Source organism: Pseudophryne corroboree, chromosome 4 (genome assembly GCF_028390025.1).
Source record: "Pseudophryne corroboree isolate aPseCor3 chromosome 4, aPseCor3.hap2, whole genome shotgun sequence".
Taxonomy (NCBI): Eukaryota; Metazoa; Chordata; class Amphibia; order Anura; family Myobatrachidae; genus Pseudophryne; species Pseudophryne corroboree.
This window is the reverse complement of record NC_086447.1, coordinates 150,643,029-150,664,905: the sequence shown is the minus strand read 5'-3', so window position 1 is coordinate 150,664,905 and position 21,877 is coordinate 150,643,029.

Below are 21,877 nucleotides of genomic sequence, written 5' to 3'. Positions count from 1 at the left end.
GTTCTGTCACTGTGTCACCCCCCCGTGTTCTGTCACTGTGTCACCCCCCCGTGTTCTGTCACCGTGTCACCCCCCGTGTTCTGTCACCGTGTCACACCCCCGTGTTCTGTCACCGTGTCACACCCCCGTGTTCTGTCACCGTGTCACCCCCACCGTGTTCTGTCACCGTGTCACACACCCCGTGTTCTGTCACCGTGTCACCCCCCACCGTGTTCTGTCACCGTGTCACACACCCCGTGTTCTGTCACTGTCACCCCCCCTCCCCGTGTTCTGTCACTGTGTCACCCCCCCGTGTTCTGTCACCATGTCACCCCCCCGTGTTCTGTCACCGTGTCACACCCCCGTGTTCTGTCACCGTGTCACCCCCCGTGTTCTGTCACCGTGTCACCCCCACCGTGTTCTGTCACCGTGTCACACACCCCGTGTTCTGTCACCGTGTCACCCCCCACCGTGTTCTGTCACCGTGTCACACACCCTGTGTTCTGTCACTGTCACCCCCCCTCCCTGTGTTCTGTCACTGTGTCACACCTTTCCCCAGGGGCCATAAGACACTGGATAATTTGCTTGCTGCACAATAATTATCCTAAATAAAATGTTAATGTGTAAAAGGGGGCTCTACCTGCTGTAATGTGTAAAAGGGGCTCTACCTTCCATACTGTGTAAAAGGGGCTCTATCTGGTGTAATGTGTGTAAGTGTCGCTGTGTGGCGCAATTTGAATAATGGAGACTATTGTGCAGCCTAATATGAATCTGTATTATTTTTTGCCCACACCCCTTCCACATGAAGCACGTCCCTATATTTTTGGCAAGTGGGGGGAGCTGCTATTTTGTATGTGGCCCTCGGATACTGACAGGAAATGTCAAGTGGCCCCTCTGCTGAAATAATTGCCCACCCCTGAGCTAGACAGTACCTCTGTGACATCACAATACATTCAGCTAGACAATACTTTTTTGACATCACAATATATTCACCTTCAGGCAGCTAGACAGTACCTCTGTGATATCACATTGCATTCAGCTAGAATGTACCTCTGTGACATCACAATACATTCAGCTGCACGTAGCTAAACTATACTGTACCTCTGTGATATCACAATGCATTCAGCTGCAGGCAGCTAGACTGTACCTCTGTGCCATCACAATGCATTCACCTGCAAACAGCTAGACAGTACCTCTGTGACACCACAATACATTCAGCTAGACAGTACTTCTGTGACATCACAATACATTCAGCTAGACAGTACCTCTGTGACATCACAATGCATTCAGGTAGAAAGTACCTCTGTGACATCACAATGCATTCAGCTGCAGAAAGCTATACTATACCTCTGTGACATCACAATATATTCAACTAGACTTTTCCTTTGTGACATCACAATTCATTCAGCTGCAGGCAGCTAGACTGTAACTCTGTGCCATCACAATACAATCACCTGCATTCAGCTAGAATGTACCTCTGCCTCTGTGACATCACAATACATTCAGCTGCATGTAGCTAAACTATACTGTACCTCTGTGACATCACAATACATTCAGCTGCAGGTAGCTACTCTATACTGTACCTCTGTAATATCACATTGCATTCAGCTTGAATGTACCTCTGTGACATCACAATATATTCAGCTGCAGGTAGCTACACTATACTGTACCTCTGTGATATCACAATAAATTCAGCTGCGGGCAGCTAGACTGTACCTTTGTGCCATCACAATACATTTACCTGCAGGCAGCTAAACAGTACCTCTGTGACACCAACATACATTCAGCTAGACAGTACTTATGTGACATCACAATGCATTCAGCTAGACAGTACCGCTGTGACAATACAATGCATTCAGCTAGACAGTACCTCTGTGACATCACAATACATTCAGCTAGACAGTACCTCTGTGACATCACAATACATTCAGCTAGACAGTACTTTTTTGACATCACAATATATTCACCTTCAGGCAGCTAGACAGTACCTCTGTGACATCACAATACATTCAGCTGCACGTAGCTAAACTATACTGTACCTCTGTGATATCACAATATATTCAGCTGCTGGCAGAGACTGTACCTCTGTGCCATCACAATACATTCACCTGCAAACAGCTAGACAGTACCTCTGTGACACCACAATACATTCAGCTAGACAGTACTTCTGTGACATCACAATACATTCAGCTAGACAGTACCTCTGAGACATCACAATGCATTCAGCTGCTAGAAAGTACCTCTGTGATATCACAATGCATTCAGCTAGAATGAACCTTTTTGACATTACAATACATTCAGCTGCAGGTAGCTATTCAATACCTCTGTGACTTCACAATACATTCAGCTAGACAGTACTTTTGTGACATCACAATACATTCAGTCAGACAGTACCTCTGTGACATCACAATGCATTCAGCTAGACTGTACTTCTGTGACATCACAATGCATCCAGCTAGACAGTACCTCTGAGACATCACAATGCATTCAGCTAGAAAGTACCTCTGAGACATCACAATGCATTCAGCTGCAGAAAGCTATACTGTACCTCTGTGATATCACAATATATTCAACTACACATTTCCTTTGTGACATCACAAGTCATTCAGCTGCAGGCAGCTAGACTGTACCTCTGTGCCATCACAATGCATTCACCTGCATTCAGCTAGACAGTACCTCTGTGATACCACAATACATTCAGCTAGACAGTACTTCTGTGACATCACAATGCATTCAGCTAGACAGTACCTCTGTGACAACACAATGCATTCTGCTAGACAGTACCTCAGTGACATCACAATACATTCAGCTAGACAGTACATCTTTGACATCACAATACATTCACCTGCAGGCAGCTAGACAGCACTTCTGTGATATCACAATGCATTCAGCTAGAATGTACCTTTTTGACATCACAATACATTCAGCTGCAGGTAGCTAGACTATACTGTACCTCTGTGACATCACAATGCATTCAGTTAGACAGTACCTCTGTAACATCACAATGCATTCAGCTGCAGGCAGCTAGATAGTATCTCTGTGACATCACAATGCATTCAGCTAGAAAGTACCTCTGTGACTTCACAATGCATTCAGCTGCAGAAAGCTAGACAGAACCTCTGTGATATCACAATATATTAAACTAGACAGTACCTCTGTGACATCACAACGAATTCAGCTGCAGGCAGCTAGACTTTACCTCTGTGACTTCACAATACATTCAGCTAGACAGTACTTTTGTGACATCACAATACATTCAGTCAGACAGTACCTCTGTGACATCACAATGCATTCAGCTAGAAAGTACCTCTGTGACATCACAATGCATTCAGCTGCAGAAATCTAGACAGAACCCCTGTGACATCACAATATATTCATCTAAACAGTACCTTTGTGACATCACAATTAATTCAGTTGCAGGCAGCTAGACTATACCTTTGTGCCATCACAATACATTAACCTGCAGGCTGCTAGACAGTACCTCTGTGACATCACAATACATTCAGCTAGACAGTACTTCTGTGACATCACAATACATCCAGCTGCAGGTAGCTAGACTATACTGTACCTCTATGACATCACAATGCATTCAGCTAGACAGTACCTCTGTGACATCACAGTGAATTCAGCTGCAGGCAGCTAGACTGTACCTCTCTGCTATCACAATGAATTCATTTGCATGTAGCTAGACAGAACCTCTGTGACATCACAATGCATTCAGCTAGACAGCACCTATTTGACATCACAATACATTTACCTGCATGGAGCTAGACAGTACCTCTGTGACATCTTCACAATGCATTCAGCTAGACAGTACCTCTGTGACTTCACAATGCATTGAGCTAAATAGCAACTCTGTGACATCACAATACATTCAACAGCAGGAAGCTAGACAATACCTCTGTGACATCACAATGCATTAAGCTGCAGGCAGCTAGACAGTACCTTTGTGATTTCACAATGCATTCAGCTAGACTGTACCTCTGTGACATCACAATACATTCAGCTGTAGGAAGCTAGACAGTACCTCTGTGATAGCACAATGCCTTCAGTTAGGCAGTACCTCTGTGACATCACAATGCATTCAGCTGCAGGCAGCTAGACAGTACCTCTGTGACATCTCAATGCATTCAGCTAGACAGGACCTCTGACATCACAATACATTCAAGTGCAAGCAGCTAGACAATACCTCTGTGACATCACAATGCATTAAGCTGCAGGCAGCTAGAGTGTATCTCTGTGACATCACAATGCATCCAGCTAGACGGTACCTCTGTGACATCACAATACATTCAGCTGCAGGCAGCTAGACTGTACCTCTGTGACATCACAATGCATTCAGTTGCAGGTAGTTAGACCGCACCTCTGTGATATCACAATACATTCATCTAGACCAGGCATTCCCAACCACGGTCCTCAAAGCACACTTATAGGCCCTACACACATGCCGATATTCTGAAAGATATGAACGATCTCGTTCATAAATGAACGAGAACTCGTTCATATCTTTCAGTGTGGAGACTCCAGCGATGAACGATGCGCGGCCCCGCGCTCGTTCATCGCTGATCTCCCGTCGGCTGTGCATACAGGCCAATATGGACGATCTCGTCCATATTTGCCTGCACTTCAATGCAGCCGGGTGACGGGGGGAGTGAAGAAACTTCACTCCCCCCGTCACTGCCCCCCCGCCGCCGGGTTGCTCGTCGGCCGTATCGGCCGTCGGGCACCTCGGCGGCGCATCGCCGAGTGTGTAGGGCCATTAACAGTGCAGGTTTTATTGCAACCCAGGCTTGAGCACAGGTGACTTAATTAGCACCTCAGTTATTTTGATTTAACCATCTGTGCTGCAGCCTGGATATCACTAAAACCTGCACTGTAGTGTGCCTTGAGGACCGTGGTTGGGAATGCCTGAAATAGACAGTACCTCTGTGACATCACAATATATTCAGCTGCACGCAGCTAGACAGTACCTCTGTGACATTACAATTAGAGATGTGCACTTGAAATTTTTCGGGTTTTGTGTTTTGGTTTTGGGTTCGGTTCCGCGGCCGTGTTTTGGGTTCGACCGCGTTTTGGCAAAACCTCACCGAATTTTTTTTGTCGGATTCGGGTGTGTTTTGGATTCGGGTGTTTTTTTCAAAAAACACTAAAAAACAGCTTAAATCATAGAATTTGGGGGTCATTTTGATCCCAAAGTATTATTAACCTCAAAAACCATAATTTCCACTCATTTTCAGTCTATTCTGAATACCTCACACCTCACAATATTATTTTTAGTCCTAAAATTTGCACCGAGGTCGCTGGATGACTAAGCTAAGCGACCCTAGTGGCCGACACAAACACCTGGCCCATCTAGGGGGTCGATTCTATTCGGCAACTAATGAATAGCGCCGGGAATTAGCTCCCGACGCTATTCAATTCAGCAACTAGTTACGTCGGCGATGGCCCGTTCTCGCCGACAAAACAGGTTGAATTGTCGGGAGAACGGGCATTCTCCGACTTAACTCCCCGGCGCGAGGCTGATTCCCGACAGAATCAGCCTCGCGCCGGCCGCGAGGCAGCACTTTTGTCGGGTTTCTCTTCTCATCCCCCGGGGATGAGAGAAGAATTCCCGACAATTGCAGGTAATTAGTTGCTGAATTGAATAGCGTCGGGAGCTAATTCCCGGCGCTATTCATTAGTTGCCGAATAGAATCGACCCCTAGGAGTGGCACTGCAGTGTCACGCAGAATGGCCCTTCCAAAAAACACTCCCCAAACAGCACATGACGCAAAGAAAAAAAGAGGCGCAATGAGGTAGCTGTGTGAGTAAGATAAGCGACCCTAGTGGCCGACACAAACACCTGGCCCATCTAGGAGTGGCACTGCAGTGTCACGCAGGATGGCCCTTCCAAAAAACACTCCCCAAACAGCACATGACGCAAAGAAAAAAAGAGGCGCAATGAGGTAGCTGTGTGAGTAAGCTAAGCGACCCTAGTGGCCGACACAAACACCTGGCCCATCTAGGAGTGGCACTGCAGTGTCACGCAGGATGGCCCTTCCAAAAAACACTCCCCAAACAGCACATGACGCAAAGAAAAAAAGAGGCGCAATGAGGTAGCTGTGTGAGTAAGCTAAGCGACCCTAGTGGCCGACACAAACACCTGGCCCATCTAGGAGTGGCACTGCAGTGTCACGCAGGATGGCCCTTCCAAAAAACACTCCCCAAACAGCACATGACGCAAAGAAGAAAAAAAGAGGCGCAATGAGGTAGCTGTGTGAGTAAGCTAAGCGACCCTAGTGGCAGACACAAACACCTGGCCCATCTAGGAGTGGCACTGCAGTGTCACGCAGGATGGCCCTTCCAAAAAACACTCCCCAAACAGCACATGACGCAAAGAAGAAAAAAAGAGGCGCAATGAGGTAGCTGTGTGAGTAAGCTAAGCGACCCTAGTGGCCGACACAAACACCTGGCCCATCTAGGAGTGGCACTGCAGTGTCACGCAGGATGGCCCTTCCAAAAAACACTCCCCAAACAGCACATGACGCAAAGAAAAAAAGAGGCGCAATGAGGTAGCTGTGTGAGTAAGCTAAGCGACCCTAGTGGCAGACACAAACACCTGGCCCATCTAGGAGTGGCACTGCAGTGTCACGCAGGATGGCCCTTCCAAAAAACACTCCCCAAACAGCACATGACGCAAATAAAAAGAAAAGAAAAAAGAGGTGCAAGATGGAATTGTCCTTGGGCCCTCCCACCCACCCTTATGTTGAATAAACAGGACATGCACACTTTAACCAACCCATCATTTCAGTGACAGGGTCTGCCACACGACTGTGACTGAAATGACGGGTTGGTTTGGACCCCCACCGAAAAAGAAGCAATTAATCTCTCCTTGCACAAACTGGCTCTACAGAGGCAAGATGTCCACCTCATCATCATCCTCCGATATATCACCGTGTACATCCCGCTCCTCACAGATTATCAATTCGTCCCCACTGGAATCCACCATCTCAGCTCCCTGTGTACTTTGTGGAGGCAATTGCTGCTGGTCAATGTCTCCACGGAGGAATTGATTATAATTCATTTTAATGAACATCATCTTCTCCACATTTTCTGGAAGTAACCTCGTACGCCGATTGCTGACAAGGTGAGCGGCGGCACTAAACACTCTTTCGGAGTACACACTTGTGGGAGGGCAACTTAGGTAGAATAAAGCCAGTTTGTGCAAGGGCCTCCAAATTGCCTCTTTTTCCTGCCAGTATAAGTACGGACTGTCTGACGTGCCTACTTGGATGCGGTCACTCATATAATCCTCCACCATTCTTTCAATGGTGACAGAATCATATGCAGTGACAGTAGACGACATGTCCGTAATCGTTGTCAGGTCCTTCAGTCCGGACCAGATGTCAGCATCAGCAGTCGCTCCAGACTGCCCTGCATCACTGCCAGCGGGTGGGCTCGGAATTCTGAGCCTTTTCCTCGCACCCCCAGTTGCGGGAGAATGTGAAGGAGGAGATGTTGACAGGTCGCGTTACGCTTGACTTGACAATTTTGTCACCAGCAGGTCTTTGAACCCCAGCAGACTTGTGTCTGCCGGAAAGAGAGATCCAAGGTAGGTTTTAAATCTAGGATCGAGCACGGTGGCCAAAATGTAGTGCTCTGATTTCAACAGATTGACCACCCGTGAATCCTTGTTAAGCGAATTAAGGGCTCCATCCACAAGTCCCACATGCCTAGCGGAATCGCTCCCTTTTAGCTCCTCCTTCAATGCCTCCAGCTTCTTCTGCAAAAGCCTGATGAGGGGAATGACCTGACTCAGGCTGGCAGTGTCTAGAGATGTGCACTTGAAATTTTTCGGGTTTTGTGTTTTGGGTTCGGTTCCGCGGCCGTGTTTTGGGTTCGACCGCGTTTTGGCAAAACCTCACCGAATTTTTTTTGTCGGATTCGGGTGTGTTTTGGATTCGGGTGTTTTTTTAAAAAAACCCTAAAAAACAGCTTAAATCATAGAATTTGGGGGTCATTTTGATCCCAAAGTATTATTAACCTCAATAACCATTATTTCCACTCATTTTCAGTCTATTCTGAATACCTCACACCTCACAATATTATTTTTAGTCCTAAAATTTGCACCGAGGTCGCTGGATCACTAAGCTAAGCGACCCTAGTGGCCGACACAAACACCGGGCCCATCTAGGAGTGGCACTGCAGTGTCACGCAGGATGGCCCTTCCAAAAAACACTCCCCAAACAGCACATGACGCAAAGAAAAAAAGAGGCGCAATGAGGTAGCTGTGTGAGTAAGATAAGCGACCCTAGTGGCCGACACAAACACCGGGCCCATCTAGGAGTGGCACTGCAGTGTCACGCAGGATGGCCCTTCCAAAAAACACTCCCCAAACAGCACATGACGCAAAGAAAAAAAGAGGCGCAATGAGGTAGCTGTGTGAGTAAGATAAGCGACCCTAGTGGCCGACACAAACACCGGGCCCATCTAGGAGTGGCACTGCAGTGTCACGCAGGATGGCCCTTCCAAAAAACACTCCCCAAACAGCACATGACGCAAAGAAAAAAAGAGGCGCAATGAGGTAGCTGTGTGAGTAAGATAAGCGACCCTAGTGGCCGACACAAACACCGGGCCCATCTAGGAGTGGCACTGCAGTGTCACGCAGGATGGCTCTTCCAAAAAACACTCCCCAAACAGCACATGACGCAAAGAAAAATTTAAGAAAAAAGAGGTGCAAGATGGAATTGTCCTTGGGCCCTCCCACCCACCCTTATGTTGTATAAACAGGACATGCACACTTTAACCAACCCATCATTTCAGTGACAGGCAGGGCCGGCGCTACCATTAGGCAGCTTTAGGCAGCTGCCTATGGGCGCTGGCCACTGGAGGGCGGCAGGCTCCAATTAAATATATTTTACCAAAAAATATATATATTTTGATAAGTAAGCCCAGACCAGGGGCGGCCGCGGCGAGGGTCTAGCCTGCCACAGCCGTCAGTCACCTCACCAGCCCAGTGTATTGCTTTCCCTGCGGGCCTGCGGCTGCTCCATGTCTAAACAGAAATAGACGGAGCCGCGCGTATGAGAGAGCAGGTCAGGAGACGGGCGCCGCCCACACTGACAGCCTAACACGCATCCTGCTAGGCGCCGTCAGCACGAACGTCAGCGCTTGTGTGGCGCCCGTCTCCTGACCTGCTCTCTCATACGCGCGGCTCCGTCTATTTCTGTTAGAGACATGGAGCAGCCGCAGGGAAATCACACTGGCGTAGGTGAGGTGACTGACGGCTGTGGCAGGCTAGACCCTCGCCGCGGCCGCCCCTGGTCTGGGCTTACTTATCAAAATATATATTTTTTTGTGTAAAATATATTTAATTGGAACATCTGAAAGACAAGAGAAGTCTCTCTATCCCCTCCCTCCCCGCCGCCCCGCGCCTCCCTATCCCCTCCCTGCCGCCCCGCGTCTCCCTATCCTCTCTCTCCCACACAGCGTCTCACTATCCCCTAACTGCCGCCCCGCGTCTCGCTATCCCCTCCCTCCCTGCCGCCCCGCGCCTCCCTATCTCCTCCCTCCCACCCCGCATCTCCCTATCCCCTCCCTTCCACCCCGCGTCTCCCTATCCCCTCCCTCCCACCCCACGTCTCCCTATCCCCTCCCTCCCTGCCGCCCCGCGTCTCCCTATCCTCTCCCTCCCACCCGCGTCTCACTATCCCCTCACTGCCGCCCCGCGTCTCTCTATCCCCTCCCTCCCACCCCACGTCTCCCTATCCCCTCCCTCCCACCCCGCGTCTCACTATCCCCTCACTGCCGCCCCGCGTCTCGCTATCCCCTCCCTCCCTGCTGCCCCGCGCCTCCCTATCTCCTCCCTCCCACCCCGCATCTCCCTATCCCCTCCCTTCCACCCCGCGTCTCCCTATCCCCTCCCTCCCACCCCACGTCTCCCTATCCCCTCCCTCCCACCCCACGTCTCCCTATCCCCTCCCTCCCTGCCGCCCCGCGTCTCCCTATCCTCTCCCTCCCACGTCTCACTATCCCCTCACTGCCGCCCCGCGTCTCCCTATCCCCTCCCTCCCACCCCACGTCTCCCTATCCCCTCCCTCCCACCCCACGTCTCCCTATCCCCTCCCTCCCTGCCGCCCCGCGTCTCCCTATCCTCTCCCTCCCACCCGCGTCTCACTGTCCCCTCACTGCCGCCCCGCGTCTCGCTATCCCCTCCCTGCTGCCCCGCGCCTCCCTATCCCCTCACTCCCTGCCGCCCCGCGTCTCCCTATCCCCTCCCTCGCACCCCGCGTCTCACTATCCCCTCCCTGCCGCCCCACGTCTCGCTATCCCCTCCCTCCCTGCCGCCCCGCGCCTCCCTATCTCCTCCCTCCCACCCCGCATCTCCCTATCCCCTCCCTTCCACCCCACGTCTCCCTATCCCCTCCCTCCCACCCCACGTCTCCCTATCCCCTCCCTCCCACCCCACGTCTCCCTATCCCCTCCCTCCCACCCCACGTCTCCCTATCCCCTCCCTCCGTCTCCCTATCCCCTCCCTCCCACTCCACGTCTCCCTATCCCCTCCCTCCCTGCTGCCCCGCACCTCCCGATGTTGGAGTTGCCTACAGCAGCGGCAGCTCCGGAGACAACAAGCAGCGCTGTTACCTCTATTTCCGTGCCCTCAGCATCTCCGGCAGCATCTGCTTCCTCCGGGACTGAGGAACCAGGACCACTAAGGTGAGGGGTGGGGGAGTTGTGCTTGGTGGCAAGTGTCTGGGCAGCTCACCCCCAGATCACTTGGACTGCAGCTCCCCGCCTTGTGATCTGGGGGTGAGCTGCAGTCCAAGTGATCTGGGGGTGAGCTGCAGGCCAAGTGATCTGGGCAAGATCACTTGGACTGCAGCACACCCCCAGATCACTTGGACGCAGGGACAGGGAAAAATAAATAAAATAAATGTAAAATTTTTTTATATTTATATCACAGCTGCCCGCCTCCCACCGCTGACCAGCGCTCACTTCTGCACGCTGCACCGCCATTGAAAGCTGACCACCGCAGACCACAACTGGCGGTGGTCAGAGGGACATCAACGCCGCAGCGAAGAAGGACAGCTTAGTACCGCCGCATCCCCCGCAGACCATGGGCTCATACGCCACCAACAACCACAGTCCCTTCCGCACCTCCGCTGCACATATCAGGTAATGTTACCCTATGTCCCTGCTGTCACGCTCTCAGTCCCTGCTGTCACTCTCTCAGTCCTTGCTGTCACTCTCTCTCCCTGTCCCTGAATTGTGGGTCATACCGTTTGCTATAATGTGAATTTCGTCTCATACCATATGGTAAAATCAGAATTTTGGCTCATACAGTATGCTGTAATGTGAATTTCGGGTCATACCGTGTGCTATAATGTGAATTTCGGCTCATACAGTGTGGTAAAATCTGAAATTTTGGGTCATAGCGTGTTCTGTAACGTGAATTTCGGCTCATACCGTGTGCTGTAATATGAATTTCGGCTCATACTGTGTAGTAAAATATGAATTTCGGCTCATACCGTGTGCTGTAATGTGAATTTCGGCTCATACCGTGTGCTATAATGTGAATTTCGGCTCATACCGTGTGCTGTAATGTGAATTTCGGCTCATACCGTGTGCTGTAATGTGAATTTCGGCTCATACTGTGTGGTAAAATATGAATTTCGGATCATACGGTGTGCTGTAATGTGAATTTCGGCTCATACGGTGTGCTGTAATATGAATTTCGGCTCATACGGTGTGCTGTAATGTGAATTTCGGCTCATACTGTGTGGTAAAATATGAATTTTGGCTCATACCATGTGCTGTAGTGTGAATTTTGGCTCATACCATGTGCTGTAGTGTGAATTTCGGCTCATTCCGTGTGCTGTAATGTGAATTTCTAGATAGTATAAGAATTTCTAGATAGTATAAGGGGTCCTAATACACTGAAGGACACGCCCCCATTTGAGTGGCCACACCCCCTCTCCCGGAGGCGCGCGCATAATTGCAACCTTCACTTTTCCATACCCCCACTTCAAAATGTCTACTTCGACCACTGTATATGTATGTGTGTGTGTATATATATATATATATATATATATATATATATATATATATATATATATATATATATATATATATATATATATATATATATATATAGTATTCATTCTAGCACCCTGCACCTTTCAAAATCCATGCAGTTCCCCTTTCCTGCCTGGGGTGTCACTCTCTGCTCTGGTGTTTCTCAGCACACACAGGTCTGTATCACAGCACTGAGTAACAGATCAGAGTGTGCGGAGAAGCACCAGAGCAGAGAGCGACACCCCGGGCAGGAAAGAGGAACTGCACAGTATTTGAAAGGTGCAGGGTGCTAGAATGAACACTATATATATATATATATATATATATATATATATATATATATATTTATATTATATATATATATATATATATATATATATATATATATATAGAGCCAATGACCTCACCGCACATCACTGCCCCAAAGTTCTAGTTGCAACCCTGATGCCTATCTATAATACTGTATAAAACCACAGACTGTGGTATTATACTATATATGGATGTGGGGCTGGATGCTTTTTAACTTGTGTGCATTTAATATAATATTTGTCAGGTTTTCTCTTGCTGTTATTTGGCTGCTTCAGGAGGATCAACATACCGTTAACACAGCCTCTAGATAACGTGATCACTCCACTGTCCAAGCAACAGGGGAAGGGGAGGGTCGGGAGGACGGGGGGGGGGGGGGGGGGGGGGGGTGTAGGCAGAAAAACCTTGCACCGGCCCTGGTGACAGGGTCTGCCACACGACTGTGACTGAAATGACGGGTTGGTTTGGACCCCCACCAAAAAAGAAGCAATTAATCTCTCCTTGCACAAACTGGCTCTACAGAGGCAAGATGTCCACCTCATCATCATCCTCCGATATATCACCGTGTACATCCCCCTCCTCACAGATTATCAATTCGTCCCCACTGGAATCCACCATCTCAGCTCCCTGTGTACTTTGTGGAGGCAATTGCTGCTGGTCAATGTCTCCACGGAGGAATTGATTATAATTCATTTTAATGAACATCATCATCTTCTCCACATTTTCTGGAAGTAACCTCGTACGCCGATTGCTGACAAGGTGAGCGGCGGCACTAAACACTCTTTCGGAGTACACACTTGTGGGAGGGCAACTTAGGTAGAATAAAGCCAGTTTGTGCAAGGGCCTCCAAATTGCCTCTTTTTCCTGCCAGTATAAGTACGGACTGTGTGACGTGCCTACTTGGATGCGGTCACTCATATAATCCTCCACCATTCTTTCAATGGGGAGAGAATCATATGCAGTGACAGTAGACGACATGTCCGTAATCGTTGACAGGTCCTTCAGTCCGGACCAGATGTCAGCATCAGCAGTCGCTCCAGACTGCCCTGCATCACCGCCAGCGGGTGGGCTCGGAATTCTGAGCCTTTTCCTCGCACCCCCAGTTGCGGGAGAATGTGAAGGAGGAGATGTTGACAGGTCGCGTTCCGCTTGACTTGACAATTTTCTCACCAGCAGGTCTTTGAACCCCAGCAGACTTGTGTCTGCCGGAAAGAGAGATCCAAGGTAGGTTTTAAATCTAGGATCGAGCACGGTGGCCAAAATGTAGTGCTCTGATTTCAACAGATTGACCACCCGTGAATCCTTGTTAAGCGAATTAAGGGCTCCATCCACAAGTCCCACATGCCTAGCGGAATCGCTCCGTGTTAGCTCCTCCTTCAATGTCTCCAGCTTCTTCTGCAAAAGCCTGATGAGGGGAATGACCTGACTCAGGCTGGCAGTGTCTGAACTGACTTCACGTGTGGCAAGTTCAAAGGGCAGCAGAACCTTGCACAACGTTGAAATCATTCTCCACTGCGCTTGAGACAGGTGCATTCCACCTCCTATATCGTGCTGAATTGTATAGGCTTGAATGGCCTTTTGCTGCTCCTCCAACCTCTGAAGCATATATAGGGTTGAATTCCACCTCGTTACCACTTCTTGCTTCAGATGATGGCAGGGCAGGTTCAGGCATTTTTGGTGTTGCTCCAGTCTTCTGTACGTGGTGCCTGTACGCCGAAAGTGTCCCGCAATTCTTCTGGCCACCGACAGCATCTCTTGCACGCCCCTGTCGTTTTTTAAAAAATTCTGCACCACCAAGTTCAAGGTATGTGCAAAACATGGGACGTGCTGGAATTTGCCCAGATTTAATGCGCACACAATATTGCTGGCGTTGTCCGATGCCACAAATCCACAGGAGAGTCCAATTGGGGTAAGCCATTCCGCGATGATCTTCCTCAGTTGCCGTAAGAGGTTCAGCTGTGTGCGTATTCTGGAAACCGGTGATACAAAGCGTAGCCTGCCTAGGAAAGAGTTGGCGTTTGCGAGATGCTGCTACTGGTGCCGCCGCTGCTGTTCTTGCGGCGGGAGTCCATACATCTACCCAGTGGGCTGTCACAGTCATATAGTCCTGACCCTGCCCTGCTCCACATGTCCGTGGTTAAGTGGACATTGGGTACAGCTGCATTTTTTAGGACACTGGTGACTCTTTTTCTGAGGTCTGTGTACATTTTCGGTATCGCCTGCCTAGAGAAATGGAACCTAGATGGTATTTGGTACCAGGGACACAGTACCTCCAACAAGTCTCTAGTTGGCTCTGCAGTAATGATGGATACCGGAACCACGTTTCTCACCACCCAGGATGCCAAGGCCTCAGTTATCCGCTTTGCAGCAGGATGACTGCTGTGATATTTCATCTTCCTCGCAAAGGACTGTTGGACAGTCAATTGCTTGGTGGAAGTAGTAAAAGTGGGCTTACGAGTACGACTTCCCCTCTGGGATGACCATCGACTCCCAGCAGCAACAACAGCAGCGCCAGCAGCAGTAGGCGTTACACGCAAGGATGCATCGGAGGAATCCCAGGCAGGAGAGGACTCGTCAGAATTGCCAGTGACATGGCCTGCAGGACTATTGGCATTCCTGGGGAAGGAGGAAATTGACACTGAGGGAGTTGGTGGGGTGGTTTGCGTGAGCTTGGTTACAAGAGGAAGGGATTTACTGGTCAGTGGACTGCTTCCGCTGTCGCCCAAAGTTTTTGAACTTGTCACTGACTTATTATGAATGCGCTGCAGGTGACGTATAAGGGAGGATGTTCCGAGGTGGTTAACGTCCTTACCCCTACTTATTACAGCTTGACAAAGGCAACACACGGCTTGACAAATGTTGTCCGCATTTCTGTTGAAATACTTCCACACCGAAGAGCTGATTTTTTGGGTATTTTCACCAGGCATGTCAACGGCCATATTCCTCCCACGGACAACAGGTGTCTCCCCGGGTGCCTGACTTAAACAAACCACCTCACCATCAGAATCCTCCTTGTCAATTTCCTCCCCAGCGCCAGCAACACCCATATCCTCCTCATCCTGGTGTACTTCAACACTGACATCTTCAATCTGACTATCAGGAACTGGACTGCGGGTGCTCCTTCCAGCACTTGCAGGGGGCGTGCAAATGGTGGAAGGCGCATGCTCTTCACGTCCAGTGTTGGGAAGGTCAGGCATCGCAACCGACACAATTGGACTCTCCTTGTGGATTTGGGATTTCGAAGAACGCACAGTTCTTTGCGGTGCTTTTGCCTTTTCATTTTTCTAGCGAGAGGCTGAGTGCTTCCATCCTCATGTGAAGCTGAACCACTAGCCATGAACATAGGCTAGGGCCTCAGCCGTTCCTTGCCACTCCGTATGGTAAATGGCATATTGGCAAGTTTACGCTTCTCCTCCGACAATTTTATTTTAGATTTTGGAGTCCTTTTTTTACTGATATTTGGTGTTTTGGATTTGACATGCTCTGTACTATGACATTGGGCATCGGCCTTGGCAGACGACGTTGCTGGCATTTCATCGTCTCGGGCATGACTAGTGGCAGCAGCTTCAGCACGAGGTGGAAGTGGATCTTGATCTTTCCCTAATTTTGGAACCTCAACATTTTTGTTCTCCATATTTTAATAGGCACAACTAAAAGGCACCTCAGGTAAACAATGGAGATGGATGGATACTAGTATACTTATGGATGGACGAGCGACTGCCGACACAGAGGTAGCTACAGCCGTGGACTACCGTACTGTGTCTGCTGCTAATATAGACTGGATGATAATGAGATGAAATCAATATATATATATATATATATATATATATATATATATATATATAATATCACACTAGTACTGCAGCCGGACAGGTAGATATATTTATTATGTAATGACTGATGACGGACCTGCTGGACACTGTCAGCTCAGCAGCACCGCAGACTGCTACAGTAAGCTACTATAGTAGTATGTATAAAGAAGAAAGAATAAAAAAAGAACCACGGGTAGGTGGTATACAATTATGGATGGACCAGCGACTGCCGACACAGAGGTAGCTACAGCCGTGGACTACCGTACTGTGTCTGCTGCTAATATAGACTGGATGATAATGAGATGAAATCAATATATATATATATATATATATAATATCACTAGTACTGCAGCCGGACAGGTATATAATATATATTTATTATGTAATGACTGATGACGGACCTGCTGGACACTGTCAGCTCAGCAGCACCGCAGACTGCTACAGTAAGCTACTATAGTAGTATGTATAAAGAAGAAGAAAGAAAAAAAAAAAACGGGTAGGTGGTATACAATATTATATATATATTATATATATTATATATATTAAACTGGTGGTGATTATTAAACTGGTGGTCAGGTCACTGGTCACACTATCAGCAACTTGCAAGTTGTACTCCTAAGCAGACAATCACAATATATATTATACTGGTGGTCAGTGTGGTCACAATGGCAGTGTGGCACTCTGGCAGCAAGTCCTGCTCTCAGACTCTATCTGCTCCCCACTGTCAGTGTCTCCCCCACAAGTCAGATATACATTATACAGTCACACTATCTATCTATCACTTCAGCAAGTAGTAGTACTCCTCCTAAAGTACTCCTCCTAATGCTCCCCAAAATTACTACTGTGTCTCTCTCTACTCTAGTCTCACTCTCTTCTCTATAAATGGAGAGGACGCCAGCCACGTCCTCTCCCTATGAATCTCAATGCACGTGTGAAAATGGCGGCGACGCGCGGCTCCTTATATAGAATCCGAGTCTCGCGATAGAATCCGAGACTCGCGAGAATCCGACAGCGGGATGATGACGTTCGGGCGCGCTCGGGTTAACCGAGCAAGGCGGGAAGATCCGAGTCGCTCGGCCCCGTGTAAAAAAAAACTGAAGTTCGGGCGGGTTCGGATTCCGAGGAACCGAACCCGCTCATCTCTAGCAGTGTCTGAACTGACTTCACGTGTGGCAAGTTCAAAAGGTTGCAGAACCTTGCACAACGTTGAAATCATTCTCCACTGCGCTTGAGACAGGTACATTCCACCTCCTATATCGTGCTCAATTGTATAGGCTTGAAAGGCCTTTTGCTGCTCCTCCAACCTCTGAAGCATATATAGGGTTGAATTCCACCTCGTTACCACTTCTTGCTTCAGATGATGGCAGGGCAGGTTCAGGCGTTTTTGGTGGTGCTCCAGTCTTCTGTACATGGTGCCTGTACGCCAAAAGTGTCCCGCAATTCTTCTGGCCACCGACAGCATCTCTTGCACGCCCCTGTCGTTTTTTTAAAAATTCTGCACCACCAAATTCAAGGTATGTGCAAAACATGGGACGTGCTGGAATTTGCCCATATTTAATGCACACACAATATTGCTGGCGTTTTCCGATGCCACAAATCCACAGGAGAGTCCAATTGGGGTAAGCCATTCCGCGATGATCTTCCTCAGTTGCCGTAAGAGGTTTTCAGCTGTGTGCGTATTCTGGAAACCGGTGATACAAAGCGTAGCCTGCCTAGGAAAGAGTTGGCGTTTGCGAGATGCTGCTACTGGTGCCACCGCTGCTGTTCTTGCGGCGGGAGTCCATACATCTACCCAGTGGGCTGTCACAGTCATATAGTCCTGACCCTGCCCTGCTCCACTTGTCCACATGTCCGTGGTTAAGTGGACATTGGGTACAACTGCATTTTTTAGGACACTGGTGAGTCTTTTTCTGACGTCCGTGTACATTCTCGGTATCGCCTGCCTAGAGAAGTGGAACCTAGATGGTATTTGGTAACGGGGGCACACTACCTCAAGAAATTGTCTAGTTCCCTGTGAACTAACGGCGGATACCGGACGCACGTCTAACACCAACATAGTTGTCAAGGCCTCAGTTATCCGCTTTGCAACAGGATGACTGCTGTGATATTTCATCTTCCTCGCAAAGGACTGTTGGACAGTCAATTGCTTGGTGGAAGTAGTAAAAGTGGGCTTACGACTTCCCTTCTGGGATGACCATCGACTCCCAGCAGCAACAACAGCAGCGCCAGCAGCAGTAGGCGTTACACGCAAGGATGCATCGGAGGAATCCCAGGCAGGAGAGGACTCATCAGAATTGCCAGTGACATGGCCTGCAGGACTATTGGCATTCCTGGGGAAGGAGGAAATTGACACTGAGGGAGTTGGTGGGGTGGTTTGCGTGAGCTTGGTTACAAGAGGAAGGGATTTACTGGTCAGTGGACTGCTTCCGCTGTCGCCCAAAGTTTTTGAACTTGTCACTGACTTATTATGAATGCGCTGCAGGTGACGTATAAGGGAGGATGTTCCGAGGTGGTTAACGTCCTTACCCCTACTTATTACAGCTTGACAAAGGCAACACACGGCTTGACAAATGTTGTCCGCATTTCTGTTGAAATACTTCCACACCGAAGAGCTGATTTTTTTTGGTATTTTCACCAGGCATGTCAACGGCCCTATTCCTCCCACGGACAACAGGTGTCTCCCCAGGTGCCTGACTTAAACAAACCACCTCACCATCAGAATCCTCCTTGTCAATTTCCTCCCCAGCGCCAGCAACACCCATATCCTCCTCATCCTGGTGCACTTCAACACTGACATCTTCAATCTGACTATCAGGAACTGGACTGCGGGTGCTCCTTCCAGCACTTGCAGGGGGCGTGCAAATGGTGGAAGGCGCATGCTCTTCACGTCCAGTGTTGGGAAGGTCAGGCATCGCAACCGACACAATTGGACTCTCCTTGTGGATTTGGGATTTCGAAGAACGCACAGTTCTTTGCTGTGCTTTTGCCTTTTCATTTTTCTAGCGAGAGGCTGAGTGCTTCCATCCTCATGTGAAGCTGAACCACTAGCCATGAACATAGGCTAGGGCCTCAGCCGTTCCTTGCCACTCCGTGTGGTAAATGGCATATTGGCAAGTTTACGCTTCTCCTCCGACAATTTTATTTTAGATTTTGGAGTCCTTTTTTTACTGATATTTGGTGTTTTGGATTTTACATGCTCTGTACTATGACATTGGGCATCGGCCTTGGCAGACGACGTTGCTGGCATTTCATCGTCTCGGCCAGGACTAGTGGCAGCAGCTTCAGCACGAGGTGGAAGTGGATCTTGATCTTTCCCTAATTTTGGAACCTCAACATTTTTGTTCTCCATATTTTAATAGGCACAACTAAAAGGCACCTCAGGTAAACAATGGAGATGGATGGATACTAGTATACTTATAGATGGACGAGCGACTGCCGACACAGAGGTAGCTACAGCCGTGGACTACCGTACTGTGTCTGCTGCTAATATAGACTGGATGATAATGAGATGAAATTAATATATATATATATATATATATATATATATATATATATATATATATATCACTAGTACTGCAGCCGGACAGGTATATATATTTATTATGTAATGACTGATGACGGTCCTGCTGGACACTGTCAGCTCAGCAGCACCGCAGACTGCTACAGTAAGCTACTATAGCAGTATGTATCAAGAAGAAAGAAAAAAAAAAAACACGGGTAGGTGGTATACAATTATGGATGGACCAGCGACTGCCGACACAGAGGTAGCTACAGCCGTGGACTACCGTACTGTGTCTGCTGCTAATATAGACTGGATGATAATGAGATGAAATTAATATATATATATATATATATATATATATATATATATATAATATCACTAGGACTGCAGCCGGACAGGTATATATATTTATTATGTAATGACTGATGACGGACCTGCTGGACACTGTCAGCTCAGCAGCACCGCAGACTGCTACAGTAAGCTACTATAGTAGTATGTATCAAGAAGAAAGAAAAAAAAAAAAAAAACACGGGTAGGTGGTATACAATTATGGATGGACCAGCGACTGCCGACACAGAGGTAGCTACAGCCGTGGACTACCATACTGTGTCTGCTGCTAATATAGACTGGATGATAATGAGATGAAATTAATATATAAATATATATATATATATATATATATATATATATATATATATATATATATATATATATATATATATATATCACTATTACTGCAGCCGGACAGGTATATATATTTATTATGTAATGACTGATGACGGACCTGCTGGACACTGTCAGCTCAGCAGCACCGCAGACTGCTACAGTAAGCTACTATAGTAGTAGTATGTATCAAGAAGAAAGAAAGAAAAAAAAAAACACGGGTAGGTGGTATACAATTATATATATATTATATACAATTATATATATATATTATACTGGTGGTGATTAATTAAACTGGTGGTCAGGTCACTGGTCACACTATCAGCAACTTGCAAGTAGTACTCCTAAGCAGACAATCACAATATATACTGGTGGTCAGTGTGGTCACAATGGCAGTGTGGCACTCTGGCAGCAAAAGTGTGCACTGTACGTTAAAATATGTACTCCTGCTCTCAGACTCTAACTGCTCCCCACTGTCTCCCCCACAAGTCAGATATACAGTCACACTATCACTTCAGCAAGTAGTAGTACTCCTCCTAATGCTCCCCAAAATTACTAAAGTAAATACTGTGTCTCTCTCTACTCTAGTCTCACTCTCTTCTCTATAAACGGAGAGGACGCCAGCCACGTCCTCTCCCTATCAATCTCAATGCACGTGTGAAAATGGCGGCGACGCGCGGCTCCTTATATAGAATCCGAGTCTCGCGATAGAATCCGAGCCTCGCGAGAATCCGACAGCGGGATGATGACGTTCGGGCACGCTCGGGTTAACCGAGCAAGGCGGGAAGATCCGAGTCGCTCGGACCCTTGTAAAAAAACCTGAAGTTCGGGCGGGTTCGGATTCCGAGGAACCGAACCCGCTCATCTCTAATTACAATGCCTTCAGTTAGGCAGTACCTCTATGACATCACAATGCATTCAGATGCAGGCAGCTAGACAGTACATCTGTAATATCACAATGCATTCAGCTAGACAGTACCTCTGTGCCATCACAATGCATTTAGTTAGTACCTCTGACATCACAATGCATTCAGCTGCAGGCAGCTAAACAGTACCTCTGTGATATCACAATATATTTAACTAGACAGTACCTCTGTGACGTCACAATATATTCAGCTGCAGGCAGCTAGACAGTACCTCTGTGATATCACAATGCCTTTAGTTAGACAGTACCTCTGTGACATCACAGTTCATTCAGCTGCAGGCAGCTAAACTGTACCTCTGTGACATCACAATGCATTCAGTTGCAGGTAGCTAGACCGTACCTCTGTGATATCACAAGGCATCAACTAGAGATGAGCGGGTTCGGTTTCTCTGAATCCGAACCCGCCCGAACTTCATGGTTTTTTTCACGGGTCCGAGCAGACTCGGATCCTCCCGCCTTGCTCGGTTAACCCGAGCGCGCCCGAACGTCATCATGACGCTGTCGGATTCTCGCGAGACTCGGATTCTATATAAGGAGCCGCGCGTCGCCGCCATTTTCACACGTGCATTGAGATTGATAGTGAGAGGACGTGGCTGGCGTCCTCTCCATTTAGATTATAAGAGAGAGAGATTTACT